Genomic DNA, 9,443 nt, shown 5'->3' with positions numbered 1-9,443 from the left:
TTTCTCCTAGTTTGTCTGCTATATCATATGAGTGCTATGCAGAACATATATAGCTATAAATGATTTTTTAAAACCAATTGGGATCATACTGCATATAATTTTGTATCCCTTTTCCATTTACAGTACCACATTGTTGGTACTGTTGTGGTATTATTGGTGTTTTTTGCAAGTTATTAAAATTCTTTGTAATCTCTATATAATATTCCATTTCATAGAATAATTGTTATAACTATTTAATCATTTTAAGTTATTTCCAATTTATCTATTATAATCTTCTGGTAAACATCTTTCTACAAACTCATTATCTGCATTGCTGATTAATTTCTTTTGGAAAGGTAACTGGAAGTAGAATTATTGGGTCCAAGGTTATGGATTTATATAAATCTTGTGTATATACACCAAATTACAGGAAGCTTCCAACCAATTTGGCAATATGTATTAAGAAATTTATGTAAATTTATGCCTTTGGATCCAATAATTCTAGGGTGTCATCTTTTATTAGTCTTAGTTTATTTTTGAGACCAAAGAACTATTACTATTTTTGTTTTTCCTTAATTTGCATCTTTTGTAAGTTTTATGACCCTTTGTATTTCTTCTTAAAAGTCAAAACTATGGACACAGTAAAAAAGAGTAATAGGTAATAGTAATCACCATTCCACTTTCTGTCTCTATCAATTTAACTACCCTAGGTACTTGATGTAAGCGGAACCTTACAGTATTTGACTTTTTGTGACTAGTACCTAGGGGTGGGAGGGCGGAAGGGAGGGACGAATGGGTAGAGCACAAAGGATTTGTAGGGCAGTGAAAATACCTGTGTGATACCATAATGATGAATACATGTCATTATACATTTGTCCAAACCCATAAAATGGACAACACCAAGAGTAAACCATAATGTGAGCTATGGTCTTTGGGTGATACTGATGTGTCAATGCAGGTTCATCAATTTTAAGAAGTGTACTACTCTGGTGGGGAATGTTGATAATGGGGTAGGCTATGCATGTGTTGGACTAGGGGGTATATGGAAAATCTCTGCACCTTCCCCTCAATTTTGCTGTGAACCTAAAGTTTTAGTTTCTAAAAAAATAAAGACCTAAAAAGAGTCAATAAAAATGTTTTATGACTTACAGAAAATTTAAATTTTATTGGAGTTAAATCTGTTAATCCTTTGTGATTTTTAAGCTGTTTTTTAGTGCCCTTCCTCAAGACTAATTAATTAATTAATCCTTCTGGTAATCTAACGTTTCAGTTTTTGCATTTCATTTTTTAACCTATCTAAAAATTATCTTGATATCCTGTGAGATGACAATCTAAATTAATCTATTCCCACCCCATCCCCATTTTGACTACCACCAAATTTAGCCAATTTTCCCAAATTGAGTAAATGTTAAATGACATTTTAAGGAACAGTGCTGTAGTATTTTATTATTAAGAATTATTTGGGCTATTGTTTAAGATAGTTATGAAGGAAATAATTTTACTCTTGGTATATTAAGAGTTTCTATCAGGAATGAATGTTCACTTTATTAAATAGCTTTTTAAATCTCTACTGAGGTGAAGTTTTTTGTTTTTTCCTAAAGCTATGTATATATGATTTCCTAATATTAGAGCATCTTTACATTAGAAGCCTACATACAACTAAAAATAGCATGTTATTATTTTATTATAACTGATTAATTCCATTTATGAACATCTGTCAATTGTGGGTTTTGAGCCTATTACATAAAATTGTGTATTGCATTTTTTAGGTTTGGTATCAAAGGTTCATTAGTTTCATAAAATTGTTTGAATAATTTTCCAATAAAATTTCCATATCCTTTGCTTATATCCACTTTCTATGAAAACTAATATATCTTTACATTTTGCCTTCTTTTTCAAAGAAGTACCTAATGAATTTATCAATGCTTCTATTCGTTTGTTTTTTTAAATTAATCTCTGCTTTTATTTTTATCAGTTTCATACCTCTGTCTTTTCCCAGTTTTTCTGGTTGTTTTCCTTTCTGTTTTGGGGACTTTTTTTGCAATGAATTGTAATATATTACATAAAAATACACAAATATATATGCTCAGATGACAATCATCAGAGTCATTTAATACCACCTGACTCTTATAAGAAGGAAGAAATAGTTAAATGGAACATTATTCCATGGAAAGTTGAAAAGGCACAACTTCTATTTGTGAAGCACAAAGTCTTATGTATATATGTTAAATCAGCCTTAATAATTATTTTTATTCAAACTTGATATATACTATCCAAATTATTTTAGAACTATTTTGGCTGCAAGTGGCAGATTCCACTTGAACATTCTTAGAACAAAGGAAGACTCGTTGGCTAGATTGGATGAAGTTCCTGTTATTTGCAACCAAGAGTCCTAAATCCATGAATATGCATCCTAGGAGGATTTCTCCAGTTTGTCCTCCGCATTACTGGCTTGTTATTTTGCAGTGTCAGTTTTGCCCTTTAGACACTTCTGTGTAGATTTTAATTCTGCTTTTGTATTTGGGGTCTTCTTACATTCTTATTTCTCATTTCAATCCATTTCCTTTCACAGACCTCTTTATGTCAGTCTTGTCATTTCTGTTCTCTTCACAAGAAGTCATGTTCTTGGACTTTTTTTTTATTATTTCAAGCATATATTTAGTAAAAGTTTAATGTATTTCTTAGAGACTTTATTTTTTCAGAACCATGATCTTCCTTTGAATAATAAAAGGTGGTGTTTCTGCTCCCAGATGCTACAGTATTTTTTCAGAGACCCCTAAACTGATTTTTTTCCTTTCTCTTCATGTTGGAATTTGGAGTTTACTATTGTTTGAGCCCAGTGTTTTCCAATAGACCGAGCGAATGTCCTTGACTATTCTCAAACCTAAACCTGAAGGTCAGATTAATGTGCAAAGTCCCTAAGGTAGTACATTTTAACCAGGGATGGCACCACCACAAGAGGAGCATTTCAAAATGTGGGTAGGCATCTTAGTTTGTGGTCAGCAGGCAGGCAGAATTATGCCCCTGCCAAAGATATCCATGCCCTACTCTAGTCTTTGGAATTTGGAATATTACCTTAAATGGCAAAAAGGAAGAGATGGGACTAAGGTTATGGCTGTTGAGATAGAGAGATGATTCAGATTATCCAGGTGGGCCTAATCTAATCATGAATCTTTAAAGCAGAGAACCTTTCCACATTTCCAGTCTATGGTCAGAGAGATGTGATGATAGAAGGGTCAAAGGGGTGATACCTAGGAAGGACCCAATCTGCCGTTACTGGCTTTGAAGATGAAGCAAGAGGACCACTAGACAAGGAATGTGAGTGACCTCTAGAAACTGGGAGCAGCCTTCAGCTGACAGTGAACAAGAAAATAAAGGCTTCAGTTCCACAGCCTCGAGGAACTGAAGTCTTGTCAACAACCCAAATAAACAGGAAGCAGACTTTCCCTTAGAGACTCCAGAAAGGAATGCAGCCTGCTGACACCTTGATTTAGGTTGGTGGAATCTGTGTCAAATTTCTGACTTAGAGAATGAGAAGATGATAATTTGTGTTTGTTTAAGAGACTAAATCTATTGTGGCAGCCATAGAAGAGGAGACAGATAGTCAATAACAGGCAGATTCTATTTTCCAAAGATGAACAATATCTCCCTTGACATTTTCCCCACTGAAAAGTGGGTCATGCCCTTGACCTCAAATCTGGGTGGGTTTAGACTCACTGGTAGCCAAGACTGCAGCAGAAGTGATGCTGTGTGCCTTTCAAGGAAAGGCCAGCAAACGCCATGCCCCTTTCCCCTTTTTCCCCAGAGTACTCACCACACTCAAGCCCTGAACTGCCACGTATAAGTCTAATTATCTCCAGGCCACCATATGCAGTGATGAAGCCAAACCTCATGAGGCTTCCTGCAGGGGCTCTGATGAGCAGTCCCAGGCTTCCAGTCCTCTCAGCCTATATGCCAGATACATGATTGATGGAGATTCCAGGCCCCAACCATTCACTTGTCCCCTGGCCTTGGAGTCTTTACCCCTGAGGCCCAGGCGGGGTGAAGCATAGAAAAGTCATCCTGGCTGTGCCCTGTCCAATTCCTGACCCACAGAATCTGTGAACATAACAAAAACAATTGTTCTATGCCACCAAGTTTGGGGTAGTTTGTTACACAATATTAATAACTGGAATACAAGGGGCATGACCTGAATCAGTGCCCAAGGCCAGGGGAGTCGTCTGTCCCACACAAAAAAGAATCACTTCTCCAAAACTAATTGTGTTGTTCTAATACATTAGTATATATCTACTGGTTTAATGTTGCATTTTTCTCCTGCCTTCAACATTGGTTTCTCTGATGAAGCAGTTTGAAATTCTTATTTGAAGAGTGTAGCATATGAGCAGGGTCTACTCACCCAGCAGGCAGTCTTCTTCATGCCCTTTCTGTCTCTATCCCATTTATAGCACTTTTCATTGGGTTAACTAAAAATCCCAACATATAACCTGTTGCCTTGCCCCTCTTTCCACCATATTCTTTCCGGGAGTTTTTCTGAATGCATGGAGAGATAGGTACTACTGAGATTAGGTGGGGAAGGAGACAATGGATGACAAAACTGCAGTTCTCACTGGCTCAATTGCTGTTTATGGTCAGCAAAATAGCTCCATGTCAGAGTTAAATGCAGATGGGGATGGGGAGGTAACATTTTTTTCCCCTGGTTTTTGAAATCATCTGTCATAGTCTATGTCAGAGGAAAGAACTTAAGAGAATAGTTTAAGAATCTGTTTTCAGTCCATCATTATCAATAAAACAGTTTGGAAATTCCACCTGGACTTTGGCAACTATTCCTACCTCATTTTAAGTCCACAGTGCTATGCCAGTCTTTCTTCTTTTCTGTATCATTATGGGCATTTTAACAGGAAATTGTAAGGCAGCCTGTGAGACATCTCTAGATAGTCTCTTTGTGAGCCCAAATTGTAGACATGCTTTTAAAGGCTTTTGCCTTAGGAATATACCTCTCAATATTTTAACATAAAATATAGAAGTTAAATGAGAGAATAGTCTGATATATGGAATTTAGCTCTTCTCCAGCTTTTCAGGAATACATCTGTTCATGTCTTAAGGCATACATAAATGAATTGATAATTGGGTATCAGAAGTTGGCTGCATATGTGACACTTATTATGACACTACAGAATTTGGAAGGAATAGCATTATATTGGAAGGAATAGCATTATGTTCTTTAAGTATTTTTGATAGAATAGTGTTTCAACTTCTGGTGTTTCTGTGTAATTTAAATTGAATTTGATATCTAATGAATTAATTAAAGATAGTATAACATCTAATGTCCTTCAGATAAGCCAAGCTAAATGGCAAACTGCAAATGATTCCATATTAATCCATTTTAACTGTATAGGTAAATAAGAGTTGAGAACAGATGCTCTTTGGAGGGTCTGCGAGTTAAAAAGTAAACAGAAACATAATACGTCAGTTTGCCAGGTTCATGAGGCCGACTCATTTGTGAGCAAATAGATCCCGACAAAGAACCATCAGTTAAAGAAAACTACTGAAATTTGAAACAAAAACACAGGAATAAAATATTGGCACTATCCATAATACATCTAAGAAAATGTGTTTCTTTTTATTTGGATTACAACATTGCAGCCTTTTTGAATGAAAATTACTTTATTCAGTCACCTATTAAACATACAGTTATATTATGCTTTACATTACTTGAGGCTTCATCCATAAGACAAAATTCCCAAAGTAATTTTTCTAACTGAACCCATAACTCTTTCATCACCCACATCCCTGAATATGCATGATTTCCCATTACTGTTTATAGTTAGGACCTCTGTCTTTACAGTGTATGGGCACAAAAAACTGTGTTATATTTGCCATGGGAACTATAATTTTTAAGGCCCTTGTGCTTGTAAAATCTTTACCTTTATTATATTACCATAATGTAGATTTTGTATTTTATAGAGGATTACATATCAAGGGAGGATAGTGTTGTATCAATGCATGGCCTGAATTGTTACTTACGTGATGGTGTGCCTTGTTCTTTTAAAGCAGCAAGCAGGAAGCTCATTATAGTGTCACAGGCAACTTGACCAGCTTCTAAGGTTGCTACCTTGTGCTTGCCTTTGCTCATTACTTCCCATTTTTTAGTCTCTCTTTATATTGGAATTACTCACCATGTTCTGTCATGGGACTTTGTATTGCTTCCCACTAAAGTAAGCACGGTAGACTTCCACATCATATTGATATTGAACTTAGCCATATGACTTGCTTTAGCTAATAGAATGTGAGCAGGAGTAATAGCATGTCACTTTTGAGCCCAAGCCTTAAGAATTCTTTAATGTTTCCACTTGTTTCTCTTGTACTTCTGTCATCCACCATGAGCAGAACATGAACATCCCCTGTGTAGCTTTGGTCCCAGAATGAAGAAGACACGTGGAACAGACCTGAACCCAGCCCAAAGCCTGGAGTCCAGCCTAGCCCACTTTGGCACAGCCAAGCCCAAATGAGATTATGTAAGCCACAGCCAACCTGTGATCCCTGAGTGAGAAAAATAAATGCTTCTGTAAGTCATTGAGATATTGGAGTTGTTTATTATGCACCATTATTGTAACAATAGCTAATTAACACCTCCCCCGTTATTGATGGTTCTTGTGCATTTGCTGCCCCTATGCATGCTTAGTGCTTTTGGCTGGCTATCCAAATGGTTAGAATCACCTGGAGCATGCCAAGGACCACATGAGATATTTCTGTTCTGAATTCCCAGGCTAACAGAGAGATGTTGCATACCTTCAATGTTCATATTTCAGTCACCAGTTTAAAGGACTTCTAGTTGGGCATTCATCCCAACAAAATGGTCTGGTGATTTTGGGGTTCAACTCATCCATTCCAACTGTAAGGATCTTTGTGTAAGACTGTCTGTCCTCTAACATTCAGGTGTCTGGAGCATTAATGCATTTGAGCAGACCCCTGGACATTCTCATGAATTAGCATGTGAACCCAAGGAAGTTTCTTCATTTGAGTGGACTAAGTACTTACATCTTATTTATGTGGTGAATAGACTCTAGAATTGTCCCCAATAATACTGAAGCAGAGAATCTAGGTAAACCATGTACCAATTTAAAGGACCTGCAGAATCTGTGAGATTATAAATGTATGCTGTTTTAAGCAGCTACATTTGTGGTAGTTTGTTACACTGCAATAGATAAATAAAATACTGTTCAATCATGTAGCAAGTTGATGATTTCCATAATGTGATACATATTTACTTTTATTCATATTAAACATTTATTTAATACCTACCAGAGGCTAAGCACTTCTTAAAATACTGCTGATACAAAGATGATACTGCTTACCCTTGAGGAACTCAGAGCATCAGACATTCACGCAGCTGGTCATAACACAATGGGACAAACATTGTAACAAGGATATGAGCTAAATAGTATAAGCCATGTTGCTTATTTACACTTTTCTTGGCACAACCTTGTAAGCCTGCACCTGGAAAAAATGTGATGGTCTCATATGGAATACAGACACTATAAAATCACTATTGAAAGATGTTTACTAAGGAACCATCTGTACACACCTGACCAAGAAGAAGTAATCCAATGGAAGTAAACGCTATCACGGAGAACAAAAGCTTCAAAGAAATGGCTTTACATAATTGTGATCATGACTCCTTTGTCCTTCTACAGAACTGTTGAAAATCAACACTGATTATCTCCCTCTTATGAGTTCTTTCTCTTTATAGGATAATGTTTTGAGATATAGTGCTTCAGAATAATAGAGCTAAGACATTACTTTTACTGCATTGCCATTTAGGCATATTTGTGGATATATCAAAGATGTTGGGCAGTACAACAAAAATACCTCTGTCTTTTTGATGCCCAAAGTAAAGTCCAGAATTTGCTAATTTGGTGTGTACAAACAATGAATCCCAACCATTACTGCTATATCTAGAATAATTTGCTCTTTCTACAGACTGCAGAGGTACTTTTCTGATAAAGACTCTTTCTGGTTAAGACTCCAAGATATAAAATAATATAAAAACAATATGTACTTTTTAATTGAATGGTTACCAGATGCTTAAATACCTTACTTAATAGTGGATTGTCTCAATTAATGCTCACAACAACCTGATAAATTAAAGGCTATTATTATCACCATCATCTCACAGATGAAACTGAAGTAACAGAGTTTAAATAACTTGCTTGAGATTATACCATTAATAAATAAGAGGAACTGGGATTTGAACTTGAGCAATTCTAGTCCTGGTTCTATGCACTTAACCTCTATTCTATACTTTTTTCTAACATCTCTGACAGTTCCAAGATCTTTACAGGCAACTTTGAGCATGAGGCTCTGGTGAAAATAAATAGCATGATGATGCAAATATGGACCTTGCAGTGTCAAAGTATTTGATATTCTTCATATATCCATAAATGTTGACATTGATTCTTCTAAGAGCAAGTGAATTTATCCAAGTTTTAAAAAAATTGATCTAGACATTCTTTGATGAGATTCTTCACGTATCAAATTAGTTAGAATATAATACCTTATATATCATACCAGGTAGGGTAAAGGGTATGTGGCTCAAAGAAGAGATAAGAAAACTCACTGGTTTAAATAAAGTAGAAATTTATTTCTCTATACTTTAAAGGTGTAGTGGGGCAGTCAGTTCTAGGAGACAGCTTTCCACGAAGCAATTCAGGAGCCTGGTTTCCTTCCATCTTGTTGCTCTGCCAGGCACTATGCTCTGCCATGTCTGTGTTCCAGGTGGCAGGAATAAAAAAGAGGCAGTAAAGAGCAAGCAATTTCCTTTTAAGCAAGTAATGTGGAAAATGTACACATTGCACCTTCTTACGCTTCATAGATGAAAACAAAGTCACATGACCAACCCCAGTCACAAGGCAGAATGGGAAATGCAGTCTCCAGATAGAGGGCCCTGGGCCCAGCTAAAAGTCAATTCCAATGAAAAAAGAGAAAAATAAATTTGGGGGGAAAGAGGAGCCAGCTCTATATTACACACAGGTATGCAGATACTACATATAAATCAATTACTGGTTTCAGCATTTTTTTTTTTTTTTTGGTAGGCTCTCTGTAGAATAATGTCATTTTTGTTTTTTCATGATTGGGATGAGAGTTAAAATGACTTTAAAGCCTAATATCACTAATCAGTTGGTTGAGCACCTACTGATACCTACTCTTTAATTACAGGGTTAGTAAATGGATAATTATTCTATATTAGGTAAGAGCATTTTGAAATTATGTAACTAATGGAAGGAATGTAGTGAACCTGTGTTGTTTTGTCTGCCAAAATTTGTCCCCATCTGACAAATAGCCATGACCCTTCTTTAGAAAATTGTCCCCCTCCTTGTGGTTGTCAGTCGGGGTGGACTGAACCTTCTAAATGCTTTCTGAGCAAAGATACCTTAAGTAGTTTTCCTCTGCATGTAATTGCTCAG

Source organism: Eumetopias jubatus, unplaced genomic scaffold, assembly GCF_037043125.1.
Source record: "Eumetopias jubatus isolate StellerSeaLion01/CBP00866 unplaced genomic scaffold, mEumJub1_p1.0 scaffold_1, whole genome shotgun sequence".
Lineage (NCBI taxonomy): Eukaryota > Metazoa > Chordata > Mammalia > Carnivora > Otariidae > Eumetopias > Eumetopias jubatus.
The sequence above is the reverse complement of the archived record's forward strand: the minus strand, read 5'-3'. Positions refer to the sequence as shown.